This window comes from Haematobia irritans, chromosome 2, assembly GCF_050003625.1.
Source record: "Haematobia irritans isolate KBUSLIRL chromosome 2, ASM5000362v1, whole genome shotgun sequence".
Taxonomy (NCBI): Eukaryota; Metazoa; Arthropoda; class Insecta; order Diptera; family Muscidae; genus Haematobia; species Haematobia irritans.
In genome coordinates this window covers 84,800,315-84,821,620 of record NC_134398.1, presented here as the reverse complement: position 1 = coordinate 84,821,620, position 21,306 = coordinate 84,800,315, and positions in this window count along the sequence as shown.

The window sequence follows — 21,306 nt, the reverse complement described above, 5'->3', positions numbered from 1 at the left end:
CCAGAAGCCAGAGTTTTATCCCGATTAGCTTGAAATTATGCACAAGGAGTACAATTGGTAGTATAGTTATGTATGCCAAATTTGATTGAAATCGGTTCAGATTTAGATATATCTCCCATATATAGCTTTCGCCCGATTTACACTCATATGACCACAGAGGCCAATTTTTTGCTCCGATTTGGTTGAAATTATGCACAAGGAGTAGAATTAGCATTGTAGCTATGCGTGCCAAATTTGGTTGAAATCGGTTCAGATTTAGATATATCTCCCATATATAGCTTTCGCCCGATTTACACTCATATGACCAAAGAGGCCAATTTTTAACTCCGATTTAGTTGAAATTTTGCACAGGGAGTAGAATTAGCATTGTAGCTATGCGTGCCAAATTTGGTGGAAATCGGTTCAGATTTAGATATAGCCCCCATATATATGTTTTTCTGATTTCGACAAAAATGGTCAAAATACCAACAGTTTCCTTGTAAAATCGCCACTGCTTAGTCGAAAAGTTGTAAAAATGACTCTAATTTTCTAAACTTCTAATACATGTATATCGAACGATAAATCATAAATAAACTTTTGCGAAGTTTCTTTAAAATTGCTTCAGATTTAAATGTTTCCCATATTTATACCCTGCGCCACACTGTGGAACAGGGTATTATAAGTTAGTGCATATGTTTGCAACACCCAGAAGGAGACGAGATAGACACATGGTGTCTTTGACAAAAATGCTTAGGGTGGGCTCCTGAGTCGATATAGCCATGTCCGTCTGTCCGTCTGTCCGTGAACACATTTTTGTAACCAAGGGATTAGGTAATAATTTAAGCCCAATCGACTTCGAATTTGGCACAAGTATGTGTTTTGGGTCAAAATAGAACCCTATGATTTTGGAAGAAATCGGTTCAGAATTAGATATAGCTCCCATATATATCTTTCGCCCGATATGCACTTATACGGCCCTAGAAGCCTGAGTATTACCCCAATTTGGTTGAAATTTTGCACTAGGAGTACAATTGGTAGTATAGTCAAATGTGCAAAATTTTATTGAAATCGGTTCAGATTTAGATATAGCTCCCATATATATCTTTCGCCGACTTAAATTTTGAGTCTATAAATTTTGTAGAAGTCTATCAAATTCTGTCCAGATCGAGTGATACGTAAATGTATGTATTTGGGACAAACCTTTATATATAGCCCCCAACACATTTGACGGATGTGATATGGTATCGAAAATTTAGATCTACAGAGTGGTGCAGGGTATAATATAGTCGGCCCCGCCGGACTTTAGACTTTCCTTACTTGTTCCAATTAAGAACTACACGCAAAAAAAATAATTATTTCTTCCAAAACAAACATCAATTCCCATTTGGTGTTTGTTTATATACTTTTTTGATAACCGTTGATTGTTTTACGGGATGTAAAGACTAATTCAAATAAAGTTGGACAATTGCATCATCCCACAAATCTTTCTCACTTCCACGAAATTTATTTGGTGTTCTTAGCACATTTTTCTGCAATACAAACAACGTAGAAGAAATTATTCGGTTTTACCTTTTACGTGGATGGAGAATTGAACCGAGGCCCATACAGTTTGTAAGACAACGCACACTCTGTCCACTGGTCTACGTAGATGTTATTGTCAACAACAGATAATGATACAGTAGAACAGTTATATTTATAGAGCATAGTTTTGGGCGCCGACAAGCCGATGTAAAGGAACTTTTTTTTAACAGAAACGTACTCTTAGTTGGCCACTTTCTTAGCCAACTAAGAAATAATGTAATTTTACATATATTCCAAAAATATTCGCAAGATTTCGAAAATATCTCTGGCATTACATCCCAGTAAAAACTGGGTAAGCACTAGTGATTCTTCCAGTAATACCGGTAATCAAAAACTTACTACTTGTAGTATTAGGGATTTAAAAATAATAACTTACCTGTGTAGACCAAAAGTGATTCCTTCTATTAATTACCAGTAATTAAAATCATATCTTGAGGTTCGGGTTCGAATCCTGCTGAGACCCTATATTTTTAAAATTATTTTTTTATTTGTTGTTTTTTTTATTCTTATTAAATATTAATTAATTTACATTTCCTTTACATTTCTTTTAATAAAATAAACTCTGCAGCGATTGTGGGCACCGCTAATAGTAGCGAAAATTACATCTCAGAAAAAATTGCAACATATTAATTGATAATGTCAATAAAAAATACTCTTGTTTTCTTAAGTTGTATAGTTCTTCATTTATATTGCAAAATTACATCATTGAATAAATCCATGCCGTGGAGTAGGGTATAGTGTGTTGGATTACAAAACAATAGGTCTGAGTTCGATTCCTCCTGGCGTCACAGACAATTTCGAAGTACAAATTGTACCATAAATATAAACAGAGGGAGAGAAAGGGGTAGAAAAAGATCGAGAATACGAAACTAACTTATAAGAGAGAATAAAATCTATAAATAGATATGAGAGCAGCAACTCACTCGCTCTTTGTGAGTGTAACATATTTATGGTAAAGCTATTATTTTTGAAGAATATGTATGCTTGCACCGAAGTACTTTCCTCCAATGTCATGCCCATGTAAAAGTATTACTGCTGATATATGTATGATGAAGTTGTTACCTAATTTGGCGCAGGCATACTTGTACTCATACCTGGTAATAGGAGTTTTTGCTGTAATACTACTATATTAAATTTATACTATGAAATTTAAGAATTTAATGGACTGTGATTTTGGAACAAAAATATATATTTTTTTTTGAGACAAAACACATTTTTGGTAATTATAGTTTGAAAGTTTCGAAGAGATTAAAAAAACTCTAACAAAAGAACAACGTTTTCGATACACGTTTTTCAGCCGTTTGTTTTCTTTGCGTGTATACACTTGTATACTCACTCTGATATCTCCAAAACATGAATTTTTTAACGGTCAAATGTTCAAGCAATATTGAATGTATGCTGGCCCACTAATGCCTAAGGTTACCCAGCAAAAAAAAAATTGGAATGTCCTCCCAATGATGTTCTTTATTTGAACTGCACAGGAAGTTCATTTGAATCATTTTTTATAAGTCATATTTTTAATGAGTAATTTAAACTTTTTTTGTTTTAAATACGCATTTTTAAAAACGCAGTAAAAAAGAATAAAATGGAACAATTTATTTAAATTTTGTGGAAAAAAATTCTAAATGCATTCTAGAAAAATTGCGAATTTTTGAAAATATTCGAGGTGTAACGTTCCAGACAAGAGTTAGAATGCATTAAAAATCATAAAAAATTAAAAAAAAAATATTTACGAAAATATCACAAAATTTCTTAATTCCCAACCAAAACACTGAATTCGCCTCACTCCTTAAGAAGTGATGCAAATTCAGTGCAACGGCTGTTGAAATGGTGGACATCCGTCCTATGACAAGCCCATGTCAAATTCATTGCTTCTGCGCCAATGTTGCACCACTTCCGGATCCAAAAAGAACATTTTCACTACTTTTTTGGCGACGCTTTTGTTGTTGGGTGTCTCAATCTCACGAGAGGTCACATGACGATGTTGCAATAGCAGTGGAGCACAGCATCAATGGTTTCCGGAACAACAACTGATTTTGGACGACCTCCACGAAATTCGTGTAGGAGTGAACTACGACCCCGGTTGAATTCACCATACCATCGATAAACTCTGGTCGTCTGGACGGGTCTTCATCGCTACAAATTGAATGAAGTTCATCAATGTGCTGTTATTGAGTCATGTAAAAAATAATCGCACGAAAATTTTAACGATTTAATCTATACAGTACTGCTCACGCTTAATTACCCAAACTTGTTTTTAACACAAAACTAAACAGTTTATTCTCTCAAAAAAAAAAAAAATATATGAACTCTCTATTTCACTAAAGCCAATTTAACTTTATTTTAGTTCATGGAATTGTTATGTTTCGAGAAAGTTTTCTTTACTCAAAATTTTGTGGCGTACGTTAGTTAAATGAACTAAAATAGGGCAAAAAATTATGCACAAATGAAGCATAAATATTCACTAAATTCGTACTTCTCATAAAATATTTCATTCTTTAAATTTGTAAAATTTACTACAAATGAGTCCATCGTGAACTTCGTATGGCACTAAAGACATTCTTACAATTTTGAACTCCAATTTTTTCCTTCAAACTACAAAATTTTATTTAACAAGTGAAAAAATTAATTAACCTCAAAAAAAAATCGCTTCTCTAACATATGTTATGTTCCAAACATATTTTGCAGGAAGCACATATATTATTGGATACTGCCGAAATATTAATATGTTTGTTTTATGAGAACATATTATATGTTTGGAAGCATTTTGAGCCCAAAAATATTATATGCTTGGAAGAATTTTCCCCAAAGAAGATTGTGCTCATTCCCTCGCATAATTTGCACTTCCACGATTTTTTTTTAGTTCTTGGCACCTTTTTCTGTAATGCAAATAATGTTGAAGAAATTATTCAATTTTATAAATTTTTAAAATTTTACCTTTCGTCTGGACGAAGAATCGAACCGAGGACCATACGGTTTGTAAGCCAACACACTATCCACTGGGCTACGTAGCTGTTATAGTCACCAGTAGACAATTATCGTTATAAGTTACATTTATATAGCATAGTTTGGAGCGCCCACGAGCCCATGGAAATAATAATATTATTTAAAAGAAACATACATTTGTTGGCCACGTGGAGAAGTGGTTAGCATGTCTGCCTTGCATGCAAAGGGTCGTGGGTTCAATCCCTGCTCCGACCGAACACACATTTATATTTATACTATATTAAATTTTTATAATGAAACTTCGAAATGTGGGTTATTAAAGATTTACAGTCAGAAAAGTACAATGCTTGATATGAACGAAATGGACTGAGCTTTTGAATAAAATATTATTTTTTTATTGCAAAAATAATAATTTTGTAACAAAAACTGTTTTTGGTATATAATTTGTAAGGAATTCAAAAACTCTAATAAAAGAAGAACGTGGAGTCGAGTATAAACATACATAAAATATTTTATAATATACACATACATTTATTTAGGCGTGAACTGTTGTTTACTACTATTTGTTTTGTCCTTAATTTCATTTTTACCTTTAAGGCCGGTATTAAGTTGGCATTATCTCTCTAAAATGCCTTTTACTTTTCTTTAATAATTTTAAAGAAAATAAACTTTTTCAATTGTTTTAGCTGCAAAACCCGAACTTAATGCCCGCTTTTATATTTGTCCGTCAACTCCTCTTGGACTACTTATTAATAAAGAGGAACTAAACTTTGTTTTTATACATTTTACTGTTTAATTTTTCACTATTTCCTCCCTTTGTAATTTTTGTATATTTTCCACCGTTTTTTTTTTTTTTTTAATTTCCTTTGCCTGAATATTTTGACTTACTCCTCGTACGTTCCGACTTCTTTTAACGAACCAAGAAAAAAAATTGTGCCCATAATGCCAAAATGATAGACAAAGCACATGTCCACACATGCATAAAATGCTGCTCTCAAGGCGAAAACACATGCTGTTTTTTTTTTCAAATGTCTATTCTCTTGGTTCCGAATGTCTATTCTCTTTACTCATAATACTTATTCTAATATTCAAATTAAATAATATTTAGACTTCAGGTCGAAAACCTATGTTGTTAGCACATATATTATCTGTTTATTTTCATAATTCATTATGATTGTAAATATATAAATAAATAAATAAATATTTAGACTTAAGCATATAAAATTTTTGACTTGATCATAAACAGTTTTCCGAAACAACATACAAGCGGTTTCACAGAAATTGCTCTCTTTTGATTCTCTCGCTGTGTTATGTTAATATCTTTCGTCAACCCTCCCGGTTTCCATCTCTATATCTTTCTCTATACTCTCTCTCTATCTGTCGTTCTCTGAATAAAATAGCACAACATATATATGTTTACTCGAAATTTATAAATTTATATATGTTTACATTCACACATATTATTTTTATGAAACATTCATGTCCCAAACCTAATATATTCTAACATATTAACATATGTGTCCCAAACATTTAGTGTTAGTTTAGGAACATTACATGTTTGCACTTAAATATATTGTGTTTAGAAATTGTGCCAGAAACACATTTTGTTTATATCGGAATATATGAAAAACATTTTTTTTGTAACAGTGTAACAAATTTTCATGAATTTGTCGAAAAATATGTACTTATTTTTGTGATATCGGCGTGATGTCAATGTTTGTAATACTGAGCTGTCGCAAACTGAGACTTTTGCGACATACATTAACGGCGGTATAATACGAATGTCGCAAATGTCGTAAACCTAATGTAGAAACTTAAATTTAAATAAAATAAATTATGAGCATTTGCAATCTAGTCTCATTTTTGTCTTATTAGAATTTTGTAATATTTATTCAGGTTATCAGGATTTGAAAATTTTTAAATAATGCTAAATTTTAAGTTATATTGTTAATATATATTACCAGATATTTTTATAAAATTTAGGCGATCGTGGGTGTCCACTACTCAGAAGTGTCACTGTAGTTTTTTAACACTGAAAAAAATATTGTCGTGAGGTCAAAGATTTCATGTCTTTAAAATACGAATACAAATTTTGCTTAGCATAGAAGACGCATTTCTCTAAAATAAAGTTATTTTCCTCGTCCAAAAGTCGATAAACTTTTCAATGAAGTTGTATTTTCCTTATAATTAAGTGATTTGATTTAAAAATGGGTATCTTAACATGAAAGAAAAATTTTATAGGCTAAGGTCAACTTAACTTTAATAATTCAGAAAAATTCTTTAGATTTAATGAAATTGTCTTTAAATTTGTTGTCTTTTTGCATCTTGACTACAAAGCAAAAAATCGTTCAAATATAGGACATGTTTTTCAAAACTTTATTTTAAAGAAGTTTTTTACTTCAAACATAGCCTAATTTCTACTGGAAGTCGAGTCCTAATTTGGAAAATAAAGTTGCCGTTAACTCGTTTTTAAAGGACTTTGATAGCATATGAAGAAAAAAAATTGAGAAAGCGAAAAATTAAAATTTGCTTCCTAGAAGCAAGTACAGAAAACCTAAATTGAAAAGAGAATTGTGTCTTAAAAGTATCCTTACTTGTATTCTCCGCTTCTTTGGCTCGGAATCAATACCAAATTTTTTAAAGTAAAGACAAAATCTTTGGAACCGAGTATGCTTTTTTTTCAGTGAATCCGAAAACGATGTTCAACCAGCTTCATCGAGTTATATTGTATTAATTGCAAAAGAATTGCTAGTTGTACATCCCTCATTCACAACTTCAAACTACTCTGGGTTTTCTTGGTCGAAAATGTCCCTCCAAGCTTTCGTTGCATCATCGATTGATTAGCTAGAGTTTCGACAATTTTTAGTTATTATGACAACTGGCTCTAATAAGACAAAAAGTCTCTTAATAGATTATACTTAAGTCGTTGTTTTCCTTCGCTGTCAGCTTCTGCAGAAATTTGCCTAATTTATATATGAGCCAGGACAGTCCGTCACGTTTACAAAGCGTTGTTAAAACCATGAAATTTTAATGCCCTGTTGTACTTTTTAACTGCAGTTCACGGAATTACACCATCTCATAGAAGAAAAAATAAAAAAAAAAAACAAGTATGTACGGCCGTAAGTTCGGCCAGGCCGAATCTTATGTACCCTCCACCATGGATTGCGTAGAAACTTCTACGAAAGTCTGTCATCCACAATCGAATTACTTGGGTTGTGGTATCTTAAAACTTCTTAACATCGTTTTCTAAATTGTGAGTTAGTCCATACGTGGTATATATTAGACAAAAAAGTTATGTATAGTTAAGTCTACAAATAATTACGAATCGATATGGGCTTTTTGCACGGTACGTAGAGAGCCAGAGATGAAATATGAGGGTCGCTTATATGGGGGCTATATACAATTATGAACTTGATATGGACCAATTTTTGTGTGATTGGAAATCGATTTATCTGAGGGATATATATAACTATAGACCGATATGGACCTAGTTACGCATGGTTGTTAACGACCATATACTAGCACAATGTACCAAATTTCAACTCACTCGGATGAAATTTGCTCCTCCAAGAGGCTCCAAAACCAAATCTCGGGATCGGTTTAAATGGGGCTATATATGATTATGGACTGATATGGACCACTTTTGGCATGGTTTTAAATATCATATACGATCTCCACGTAGCAAATTTCAAGCAGATCGGATGAATTTTGCTTCTCCAAAAGGCACCGGTTAAATCTGGGGATCTGTTTATATGGGAGCTATATATAATTATGGGCTGATAGGAACCAATTCCTGCATGGTTGTTGGATACCATATACTAACATCACGTACCAAATTTCAACCGAATAGGAAGAATTTTGCTCTTCCAAGGGGCTCTGGGGGTCAAATCTGGGGATCAGTTTATATGGGGCCTAAACATAATTATGGACTGATACCGACCAATTTTTGCATGGGAGTTTGAGGCCATATATTAACACAACGTAACAAATTTCAACTGAATCAGATGAATTTTGGTCTTCCAAGAGGCTCAGGAGGTCAAATCTGGTGATCGGTTTATATGGGGGCTATATACAATTATGGACCGATGTGGACCAATTTTTGCATGGTTTTTAGAGACCATATACTAACACCATGTACCAAATTTCAGCCGGATCGGATGAAATTTGCTTCTCTTAGAGGCCTCGCAAGCCAAATTTGGGGGTCCGTTTATATGGGGGCTATATATAATTATGGACCGATGTGGATCAATTTTTGCATGGTTGTTAGAGACTATATACTAACACCATGTACAAAATTTCAGCCGGATTGGATGAAATTTGCTTCTCTTAGAGCGCTCGCAAGCCAAATTTGGGGGTCCGTTTATATGGGGGCTATACGTAAAAGTGGACCGATATGGCCCATTTGCAATACCATCCGACCTACATCAATAACAACTACTTGTGCCAAGTTTCAAGTCGATAGCTTGTTTCGTTCGGAAGTTAGCGTGATTTCAACAGACGGACGGACGGACGGACATGCTCAGATCGACTTAGAATTTCACCACGACCCAGAATATATATACTTTATGGGGTCGTAGAGCAATATTTCGATGTGTTACAAACGGAATGACAAAGTTAATATACCCCCATCCTATGATGGAGGGTATAAAAAAAATAAAAATAAAGTAAAGAAGAAAATCATTGGCGCCAAATCATGACCATTTTAACCATACAGTAGTTCATTCTTACTATTTTTGGGAATCGTACGAAAATTTTCATTTGTTTTAGTTCATATTGAACTTATGTGTACGGTCATTGAACTTTATACTCACGTTTAGTTCATAAAATTTTTGAGACATACTTAAAAAGAGTAAGATTTCATGAAGCTGTAGAAAATTTCGATAAAAATAATAAAATTTAACTACAAGCAAATAAATTTTTTCCAATAAAAATAAGTTAAATTTAGCGTTAGTTTAACTACGGAAATTTTTTTCTGTGTAATCTTAGATATAATCGAAATCGCTGCCTAGCTGACGTGACTGAAGTCGCGTGGACCACCTGTGATTAGCCCGATTAGCCTTAGTTAAAGTCCTACATTTTCTAATAATAACTGCATTATTAAACCCAAAATGAATGGTTGATTTTGTTCAAGATACGACATATTTGTTTAATGTGCAAACGAATTAAAAAAAATACTTTGAGTTTGCGACGTTTACCTGAAGAAAATTTCACGAAAAATTTTCCAATTAAAATTTTAATTAAGTTTTTCTTTTCCTCTGTTGGTTAAGCTACACTTGTAGTTTAGTCAATGTATGGTTTTAAGCTGAAATCAAAAAAACAACAACAATGATTAACCCTGCTATTATGTTGGGGTCATTTGATGACCCAAATCGAATTTATTATTACCCCATTTCTTTGTGGTGGAATATAATTAAAAGATCTTACTACTCAGTGCATGAATTGGTGAAATGTACTTAATTCAATAGGGTTTGTTAAAATTTTATGTTCGTAGGGCTTTTTATTCTTGGTGTATACACATAACAGGTTGGGGTCATTTTATGACCCCATATATTACACAGGGGAACAAACACGAACTTTTTTGTGTTGATTTGAAATTTATAGCAAATTTTAGTAATTTGAGGTCGCTGAATCCAAATATACACTTGGTTTTTATCCATCAGTTTGACTTTTCGAGATATACCGTTATTTTCATAATTAAGGCACTTCACTACATATATTGGAAAAATTTGAAAACGGTTCACCATTTTAAATAAAAACAAACTGAAAATCCCAAAGAATATTATCTTTAAGCCGTCTTTACATTGCTTTTCAATTTTCTAAGTAGTTTTAGAGATATCGTTTAAGTTTTGAAAAAAAAAATTGAAATTTTTAACAAACAAAAATTTGTTCTTTAAAAATTCCTACAAAATAAAAATGGGTCGAAAATCACAGTTTTGGTTCAGAAATAGTTAGTTTAATATATTTCGAATAAAATGAGCTTTATTTCATTACAATCGGTGCACGACTTTTAATATTGTTCACGATTTACTGAATTGATATAAATCGCGATTTCCGTATAAAAATTACATTTTCTAATGGGTGAATGTTTGTATGTAATAAGTTAGTTTTTTTTATGGTTCTGTTGATGAAGAACTGAATATTGTTTTTATAGTTATTTGGGACGATGAATCCAAATCTGCACGTGGTTCCACATTTCGGTGAAACCACATAGAGAAGCTTTGAAACTCAGAAATGTCACCAGCAGAAGATATATTATTCCACCCGCTGAAAAAATACTTTGGTGTTTGGTCGAAACTGGGGTTGAACCCATGACCCTTTGTAAAACGGGCATGCTAACCATTGCGCCACGGTAGCTCCCATTACCACCTACATACAACTTTTTTACAACCAAAAGGCGCGAGTAAATTAAAAAAGTGTAAATTTTTTCATTAAAGAAAAACTTTCAATAAAAGCATAACTGGCAAAATAAACGGTATGTTCGTCTCAACGACAGAAAATTCCAGTAACAACAACCTATTCCGATGATCCCAAACTATAAAAAACCTTTTAATTAGATACACATTTCATTTTATTTTACAAAATTAAGTGTGGGTCATGATATGACCCCAACATAAAATCTGTAAGTTTTTTCTAACATAGTAGCAGGGTTAAAGAACAAAAACCAACAATAACAAAACAAAACGAATGAAAGTTTTAAAAAATATTCAATTAACAATTTAATTGATTCAACAAATTTTTTAATTGAAACAAAAATCAATCACAAAAATTAATTGGATCAATTAATTGTTTAATTGACCTTCAATTAATTTTTTAATTGATACTATCATTTCCGTGATTGAAGACATTTCAATTAAAAAATTAATTGGATCAATTAATTTCGTGATTGAATCAGAAAAAAAAATGTTTGTGTGTTGTTACTTTTTCTACATTTACGACATTTACAATTTTGCGACAGTCGCAAACCTAAAAAAGTTGTATACAGACCATCTGTGGATATGATTTGATTGAAACATATTAATGTTGCGACAAATAATTTTTAATTTGTATAAGAACCCAATCTTGTTTGGGAGAACATGTGGCCAAACATATTATTTGTTTGTGCCAAAGTACTTCTAAACATATTATATGATCACATAAAACAAGCATTATGTTTCGGTAGTATCCAACAATATGCGTGCCTTCTGCAAACTATGTTTAGGGTATATTTGAGAGAAACATTTTCTTTTGAGTTTCTAAAAACTGATTATTTGCTCTGAAATGATTGAGAATAGATTTGGGTCAATACCGAGTAGTTCATTCGACTTACATAGAAAATACAATGGCAATTGCAATATTTCAAGTTTTCTTTTTAACAAACCGTGATATCATACCGAGAGTTTCTTTTAAGTCTAATTAATCAAACGAGTCAAATAATTACATTTAATAATATGTTTACAAATAATTATTTTAGATCTGAAAACATGCAAATGAGACATATGAATTCTTCAGGTTCTTACTCCAATTTTGCAGGTTATGGAATGCGATCTATTCTGAAGGTTATTCAAGCTTTAGTCTGGTCGATTAGACTTATTAATAATTTAAACCTGCATACAGTGTCAGACAAAATAGATTGAAATACAACGTTTTGAGAACAAGTACAGTAAACAACTAATTTATAGTTGCCTTCTATATTTCGGGATTACACGCACAAGAAACATGTTTGGGCATGGTTGCCACAACCATTTTTGCTTATTTAGAGCAAGTAATTGCCCCAAAAACCATGTATTTTGTCTTTGTGAAACGAATTTTCTAGCCGAGCACTGTATGCTGGCAATAAGCTTTAAATTGTTCTCAAAGCCACAATCATGTTCTATTATTTTAATGATAGAACTAGAAATCCCTACATGGTCGGGAAAATCACGTACCTGACCATTAAATTTTTGGACTTGTTTGCAGTTTTTATCGTTTAGATATAGATATGTCCAGAACCATTACATGACCACAAAGTACACCCAGAAAAAAGTGCCTTCGAAACTAAAGGAAAAAATTTTCATCAATATAGTTTATCCATTTTATTTCCATTAAGGTAAATTTTTGTGAAAAATAATAAAATTTACTCGTTTCAGTAAAAAAATCCAAAACTGTAAGCAGTTAGGAATAGTTCATTAACTAGAATAAGGCATGGAATTTTACTCATACTATTTTCTTCGCTGGGTATAAGAATTTACTACTGAAAAAGAAAATTTTATTCGCCGATAACAAAGCATTCGTAAAAATAAACAGAAACCGAACTAAAACCAAGTTTCCTCAAAATTAGTAAAATTTCTTATAAAATGATAATTGCGACTTCCTTTATAATAGAAAGTTTTTCATAAATACGAACAACACTTGGCATAGAAAAATATTTTAGTTCATTCGTACTAAGAAGTATGCAATCCTTTCAAAACTTAAGGAAACACACTTGTTAGAATATAGGAAATTTTCCTAAATTTCTATTGTCTACCTGTAATCGATACCTGTCATCGTAATCGATGTGTTTGCGCGTGGGTGTAATCGATATATTTGCGCGTCGGTTGTTGTTTTAGTTGGAATCGCGTTGTTTTGGTATACGGAGAGATTGTTAAAAAATAATATGGTAAAATAATATAATAAATAACAAATAAAATATATAAAATATTTGTTATTTTAAATTAGTGAGAAAAATTTTCGTTTTTTTTAAATAAATCTATCAATGTTCGTGATAGTGTATAAAGAAAGAAAACACCAGCAGAATAACAACCCTTTCATTTGTCTTCATTTTGGAATCTTCAATTATCAGGTAATATTCAGTGACGCTAACCTTTTGCAACAAAAATGTTTTATGATTTTTTATATTTGTAGGTATTGAAATTGTAAAAGGAGGACAAAATCGTTAGGCAGCAACTTATTAAAAGTGAAAAGTACAAGAAGAAGAAAAAGTGCGTTTTACAGTTGATAATATCACACGGAAATTGGAAATAGTGGAATAATAAATTAATATTTCAAAGAGATTCGATGCTGTTGATTCTTAATAAATATATTCAATATATTAATAAAACATGTCTTTTATTGAAGATAAAATTGCTTATAGAAATAAATAAAATTGTATTTAAAAACGAAGGTAAGCAGTTCTAATTATGAAGTAAAAGTTTTACCACAAATGTGTAAGATTTGTCGAAATGAATGAAAAAATTTCAATAAAATCATTCCATATATGAATTCAAATTAGTTAAATTTTTTCATTCTGTAGTATAGTGGTACATAAATATAGGAAAATGTTAACTAATATATGGAATGCATTATTCCTAATTTCTACGAAAATCACATCGTTCAAACAAATAAAAATGTCTTTGGCGCTATACGAAGTTCAACTTTCTTCACAATGAGTTCATTTTAACTTAAAGAAGGGGTCACTTTTTTCTGGGTGTAGAGTTGCAAAACTATCGATAGTCGCACCATTCGATAGTTTCAATAAAAACAATCAATAATATCGATACTATCGGATTTTTTGCAATAACTAATTATTTCCCATTTGAATTGTTTTTCATTAAACAAAAGTATGATCATTTTTCTTGTCTGTTAGAAACGCACATTTTAATGATTTTTGATTATTCAAAATGAATAAGCACGAACAACGAAAAAAGCTACTTCAAGTGCCACTTACTAAGGTCCATTGAAAACTTGTGGATATTATTTGATTTTAAGCAAGTCCTTCAGACTCCGTGGATGCTGGAATGTACAAAAAAAAATATAAGGTCCAAGACTTTATCACCAACATCCCGATGAAAATCATTGCATAATTGATCACGGAATAGTCTTAATGAGCCTGAAATAGATCTAAATTTTTAATATGTGTTAACTTGAGTTTTCTGGTCTTTATTGTATGTACAGTATGTCAAGAAAGTCTTTTGACATTGCCAACTATTTCAACTTCTAGAAATAATTGAAATATTAAATATTTTATTAAATTTTTAATTCTGTGTACGTATGTATACTTTGCAAAATACATAATAAAATATTTTTTTTAAATTTCATTATATTTAATTTTGGAACAAAACATAATTGGGTTATTGTTACCTACATTAGTACACTGAAAAAAATATTGTCGTGAGGTCAAAGATTTCATGTCTTTAAAAAACGAAGTTGTATTGTCCTTATAATTAAGTGATTTGACTTAAAAATTGGTATCTTAATATGAAAGAAAAAATTTATAGGCTAAGGTCAACTTGACTTTAATAATTTAGAAAAATTCTTTAAATTTAATGAAATTGTCTTTAAATTTGTTGTCTTTTTGCATCTTGACTACAAAGCAAAAAATCATTCAAATATAGGACATGTTTTTCAAAACTTTATTTTAAAGAAGTTTTTTACTTCAAACATAGCATAATTTCTACTGGAAGTCGAGTCCTAATTTGGAAAATAAAGTTGCCGTTAACTCGTTTTTAAAGGATTTTGATAGCATATGAAGAAAAAAAGCTGAGAAAGCGAAAAATTAAAATTTGCTTCCTAGAAGCAAGTACACAAAACCTAAATTTAAAAGAGAATTGTGTCTTAAAAGCATCCTTACTTGTATTCTCCGCTTCTTTGGCTCGGAATCAATACCAACCGAGTATGGAACCGAGTATGCTTTTTTTCAGTGTACATAGCATGGCCGGTATTTTTTAGTGATCTGGGTTTCTTCGCTAGTATCGCTATCGGAAAATAAATATCGATACACCGAAAGAATTCTCTTCGTTAATTTTACGAAGAATTCTTCATTAACTATTCTTCGTGAATTCTTCATTAAAATAACGAAAATTTCATTCATTTTCGTAAATTTTACGAAGAACATTTTACGAATATACGAAACTTCTACGAAATATTCTACATTAACTTTTCTTCGTAAAAAGTTCGTACTTTTAACGAAACTTTCTTCATATTTCATGAATTTTGTGAAGAAGTTTTTACGAATATTTTACGAAACATTCTGCGTTAGAATTTCTTCATAAAAAGTACGAAACATTTTCTTTGAAATAACGAAGAAGTTTCATTGTAGTTTTAAAATTTCCGTTCGCGACATAAAATTGTCTTTTATAATGAGCTTGAGTGTATTCCTTTATTCTATTTTTTTATGCAAGTCTATGCTACTTCTCATTTGGGTGATAGAGCGCTATGAATAAAAGTGAAGCAATAAAACTAAAAATTATTAAAAAAACTTAAGATGTAAAGTAGTGATGTCATTTTTCACACTTGTAACTACAACCAAATGCACTTTCGACTGTAAATTTTTTTCTAAAAGTTCGAACATTTTTGAAAAAAAAAGTACGAAAGTTTTTCGTAAAAAGTACGAAACATTTTCATAAAAAGAACGAAATTGTTTCATAAAAAGTACGAATATTTTTCATAAAAAGTACGAATATTCTTCATAAAAAGTACGAATTTTTTTCTTACAAAGTACGAAAATTTTGGAAGAACTTTTCTTCGTAAAAAGTACGAAATATTTCGTACTTTTAATGAAAAGTTTCTTTGGTTGTAAAACAATGACAAATTTCGTACTTTTAACGAAATTTTTCGTTCTTTTTACGAAGAAAATTCTTTCGGTGTAGTACCTTAAAAATAAATTGATGTTCACAATATGGCAACGCAAATCAGGTGATGGGTTTATTTTGCAGACAGAGTAGTTTTCGGGGTTGCCAAACGCTGCATTACTTTAGTGGGTAGAATCATTCTTGATATACAGAGTATTAGAAAACGATTAATTCTATCAAGAAATAAACTTCGGATGTGGGCTTGATTGGTATAAATCAACTCTTACGCGTATTGTCTATTATATCACATTTGGTTTTGGAAATTATTGAATTCGCAAGCTCAAATACGAGCGATTTCAATTCGGCAAACATTTATCGTATTCGGATGACCGGAGCACGCCAAAAAATGTGTTTGCCAGAGCAGGCCTGGACACCCTCAAAAAATCGGTTCTGTAACATATACCCCAAACACATTTTGCTTCAAGCATATATATTATCAAGATTGGTTCAAACAAAATATTGTTTGTATTGTTCAAACATATTATGTTTCACCATACACTGGTAAAAAATGTGCAATTTTCTTTGTGTATATATCTATGGATTTATGACAAAACCCCATAAGTCACAAAAACTTCTGTAGAAATGTTTAATATTTATGTGATGGACCTTTTCGATTGCTTATTTTTATACTTTAACAAAACCACATAGCACCCTCCGATTTAGATTTAAAAAAATAAAATATGTCCATTTAAGGTGTTTTGTCGCATACACCCTCAAAAAATCGCTTCTGTAACATATACTCCCAAACACATTTTGCTTCAAGCATATACATTTTTGGGTATTGTCCAAACATTTATATATTTGATTTCTTCCAATATATAATATATTTGAAAGCATATTGGTCTAAACAATATAATATGTTTGGGTAGTCTAAGTTCCAAACATTATGTATTTTTCCATCCAAATTCAATAATGTTGTCTTCCAAAAAACTATATGTTATTATGTGAACATATAACATGTTTGGAAACATTTTGAACCCAAAAATATTATATGCTTAGAAGAATTTTCTCCCAAAGAAGATTGTGCTCAATTTTTTTTTTCTGCCTAATTGTATATTCCCTCACATTTTTCTCACTTCCATGAGTTTTTTAGTTCTTAGCACCTTTTTCTGTAATACAAACATTGTAGAAGAAATTATTAAATTTTATAATTTTTTTTTAAATTTTACCTTTTGCCGGACGGGGATTCGAACAGCGGACCACACAGTTTGTAAGCCAGCACACTAACCACTGGGCTACGTAGCTGTTATGGTCATCAAGAGATAATTATCGTTATAAGTCATAATTATATAGCATAGTTTGCGGCGCCCATGAGCCGATGCAAACATAACATTGTTTAACAACTAAACATTGTTAAACATACATTTGTTGGCGACGTGGAGCAGTGGTTGGTACGTCCGCCTTGCATACCAAGGGTCCTGGGTTCGATCCCTGCTTCGACCGACACCATATTTTTTATTTTATTTTTTTTTACATATATTTTTTACGTATATTCCAAATACGTTCGGAATATCCCGAAAAGGTGTTCAACATTACATACTACTATATTAACTTTTTACTACGAAACTGTAAAGTGTGTCTTATAAAAGACTTAAATTCAGAAAAGAACAGTGCTTGATATAAACGAAATGGACTGATTTCAAATCATATATTATTTTTTATTGCAAAAATAAAAAATTTTTAACAAAAATGGGTTTTGTACACAATTTTGAAATTTTCGAAGAAATTAAAAAAAAAACTCTTACAAAGGAAGAATGTGAAGTCGAGTAATATATAAATATTTTTCCATCGAATCCTAAACTTAACGATAACCATTCAAAAGCACATTATATTTAAATTCGAAACAATCATTTTACAACCAACACATAAATTTATTTAGGTGTGAACAATTGTTTGCTTTCTTTAATAATTTATTCTAAAGAAAATAAACTTATTCAATTGTTGCTTTGGATCATTCCCCACCAAGTTATAATACAATATGCCTAAAAAAGTTATAATGTTATTCTGGATTTACCGATGCGAGTTTTGCCGTTAAAATGAGAAATAATTTTAGTGGCAAAACTCAAACTCAATGTCCGTCAACTCCTCTTGGACTACTTATTAATAAAGAGGAACAAAACTTTGTTTTTATAGATCTTACTGTTTAATTTTTCACTGTTTCCCAATGTTTTCATTTTACTGTAACAACTTTAAAAAGAGTACACTGGAAAAAATATTGTCGTGTGGCCAAAGATTTCATGTCCTTAAAATAAGAATACAAATTTTGCTTAGCTTAGACGACGCATTTCTCTAATATAAAGTTTTTTCCATGTTCAAAAGTCGATAAACTTTTCAATGAAGTTCCTTATAATTAAGTGATTTGACTTGAAAATGGGTATCATAACATGAAAGAAAAAATTTATAGGCTTGACTTTAATAATTCAGAAAAAATCTTTAAAACTAATGAAATTGTCTTTAAATTTGTTGCATTTTTGCATCTTGATTACAAAGCAAAAATCGTTAAAAAAATAGGACATGTTTTTCAACACTTTATTTTAAAGACGTTTTTACTTGAAACATAGCTCAATTTCTACTGTCTTGTTTTTAACGGACTTTTTATAGCATATGAAAAAAGCTGAAAAAGCGAAAAAATAAAATTTGCTTCATAGAGTCAAATACACAAAACCCAAATTTAAAAGAGAATTGTGTCTTAAAGGTATCCTTACTTGAATTCTCGGCTTCATTGGCTCGGAATCAATACTAAAATTTTTAAAATAGAGACACAATCTTTGGAACCGGGCATGATATTTTTCAGTGTATAGTGCCCTTTCGTTAGTTTTTATGAAGATCCCTTTAATTACCTTTGTTTGAATATTTTGACTTAATCGTCCTACACTCCAAAAAAAGTGAACTCTCTATTTCACTAAAGCCAATTTAATTTTATTTTAGTTCATAGAAATATTATGTTTGGAGAAAGTTTTCTTTACTATAATACTTTTTTGTGTACGTTAGTTAAATTAACTAAACCCAAGGAAAAAATATACTCAAATGAAGCATAAAGATTAACTAAATTCGTGTCTTCCACAAAATAGTTCAGAATTTCTTTAAATTTGTAAATTTTACCAAAAATGCGTCCATCGTGAACTTCGTATGTCACTAAAGACATTCTTGCAATTTTGAACTCCAAGTTTTTTCTTCAAACTACAAAATTTTCTTTAACAAGTGAAAAAACTTAGTTATGTCTAATAAATTTTCTTGTATTTGTCGAAAAATATTTACTTATTTTTATGACATCGGCGTGATGCCAACGTTTGTAATACTGTTTAGTTAAAATTTTCTACAAATATTCAAAATTTTCTAAAATTAACCGAAAGTTTTCTTCCTGGTGGGTTCACTGTTTTTTAAGTGTACGTTCCGATTTGTTTTGACGAAACAAAAAAAAAAGTGCCCGTAATCCGAAAATGATAAACAAAACTCATGTTTTTTTATACCCACCACCATAGGATGGGGGGTATATTAACTTTGTCATTCCCTTTGTAACACATAGTAATATTGCTCTAAGACCCCATAAAGTATATATATTCTGGGTCGTGGTGAAATTCTGAGTCGATCTGAGCATGTCCGTCCGTTCGTTCGTCCGTCCGTCTGTTGAAATCACGCTAACTTCCGAACGAAACAAGCTATCGACTTGAAACTTGGCACAAGTAGTTGTTATTGATGTAGGTCGGATGGTATTGCAAATGGGCCATATCGGTCCACTTTTACGTATAGCCTCCATATAAACGGACCCCAAAATTTGGCTTGCGAGGCCTCTAATAGAAGGAAATTTCATCCGATCCGACTGAAATTTGGTACATGGTGTTAGTATATGGTCTCTAACAACCATGCAAAAATTGGTCCATATCGGTCCATAATTATATATAGCCCCCATATAAACCGATCCCCCGATTTGGCTTGCGAGGCCCCCTAAGAAAGGCAAATTTCATCCGATCCGGCTGAAATTTGGTACATGGTGTCAGTATATGGTCTCTAACAACCATGCAAAAATTGGTCCACATCGGTCCATAATTATATATAGCCCCCATATAAACCGATCCCCCGATTTGGCTTGCGAGGCCTCTAAGAGAAGCAAATTTCATCCGATCCGGCTGAAATTTGGTACGTGATGTTAGTATATGGTCTCTAACAACCATGCAAAAATTGGTCCACATCGGTTCCTAATTATATATAGCCCCCATATAAACCGATCACCACATTTGACCTCCGGAACCTCTTGGAAGACCAAAATTCATCTGATTCAGTTGAAATTTGGTACGTGGTGTTAATATATGGCCTCAAACTCCCATGCAAAAATTGGTCGATATCGGTCCATAATTATATATAGGCCCCATATAAACCGATCCCCAGATTTGACCTCCAGAGCCCCTTGGAAGAGCAAAATTCTTCCCATTCGGTTGGAATTTGGTACGTGATGTTAGTATATGGTATCCAACAACCATGCAGGAATTGGTTCCTATCAGTCCATAATTATATATAGCTCCCATATAAACCGATCCCCAGATTTGACCTCCGGTCCCTTTGGAAAAGCAAAATTCATCCGATCTGCTTGAAATTTGGTACATTGTGCTAGTATATGGTCGTTAACAACCATGCTTAACTAGGTCCATATCGGTCTATAGTTATATATGGCCCTCAGATAAATCGATCCCCAATCACACAAAAATTGGTCCATATCAAGTTCATAATTGTATATAGCCCCCATATAAGCGACCCCCATATTTCAATTCTGGCTCTCTACGTACAAAAAGTCCATATCGATTCGTAATTATTTATAGACAACTATACATAACTTTTTTGTCTAATATATACCATGTATGGACTAAATCACAATTTAGAAAACGATGTTAAGAAGTTTTAAGATACCACAACCCAAGTAATTCGACTGTGGATGACAGTCTTTCGTAGAAGTTTCTACGCAATCCATGGTGGTGGGTACATAAGATTCGGCCTGGCCGAACTTGCGGCCGTATATACTTGTTTTTTTTTTTAATGTCTTTTCTCTTGGTTCCGAATGAATTTTCTCTCCGAATACTCATTTTAATCTTTTTACTTAAGCATATACAATTTTTGGCGGTCTTATATCACAACATATATATGTTTACTCCAAATTTGTAAATTTATACTTGTTTATATTCACACATAGTATTTTTTCAATCTTTAATGGAATTGGTTACTTTCATTATTTTACTTCCAGCAT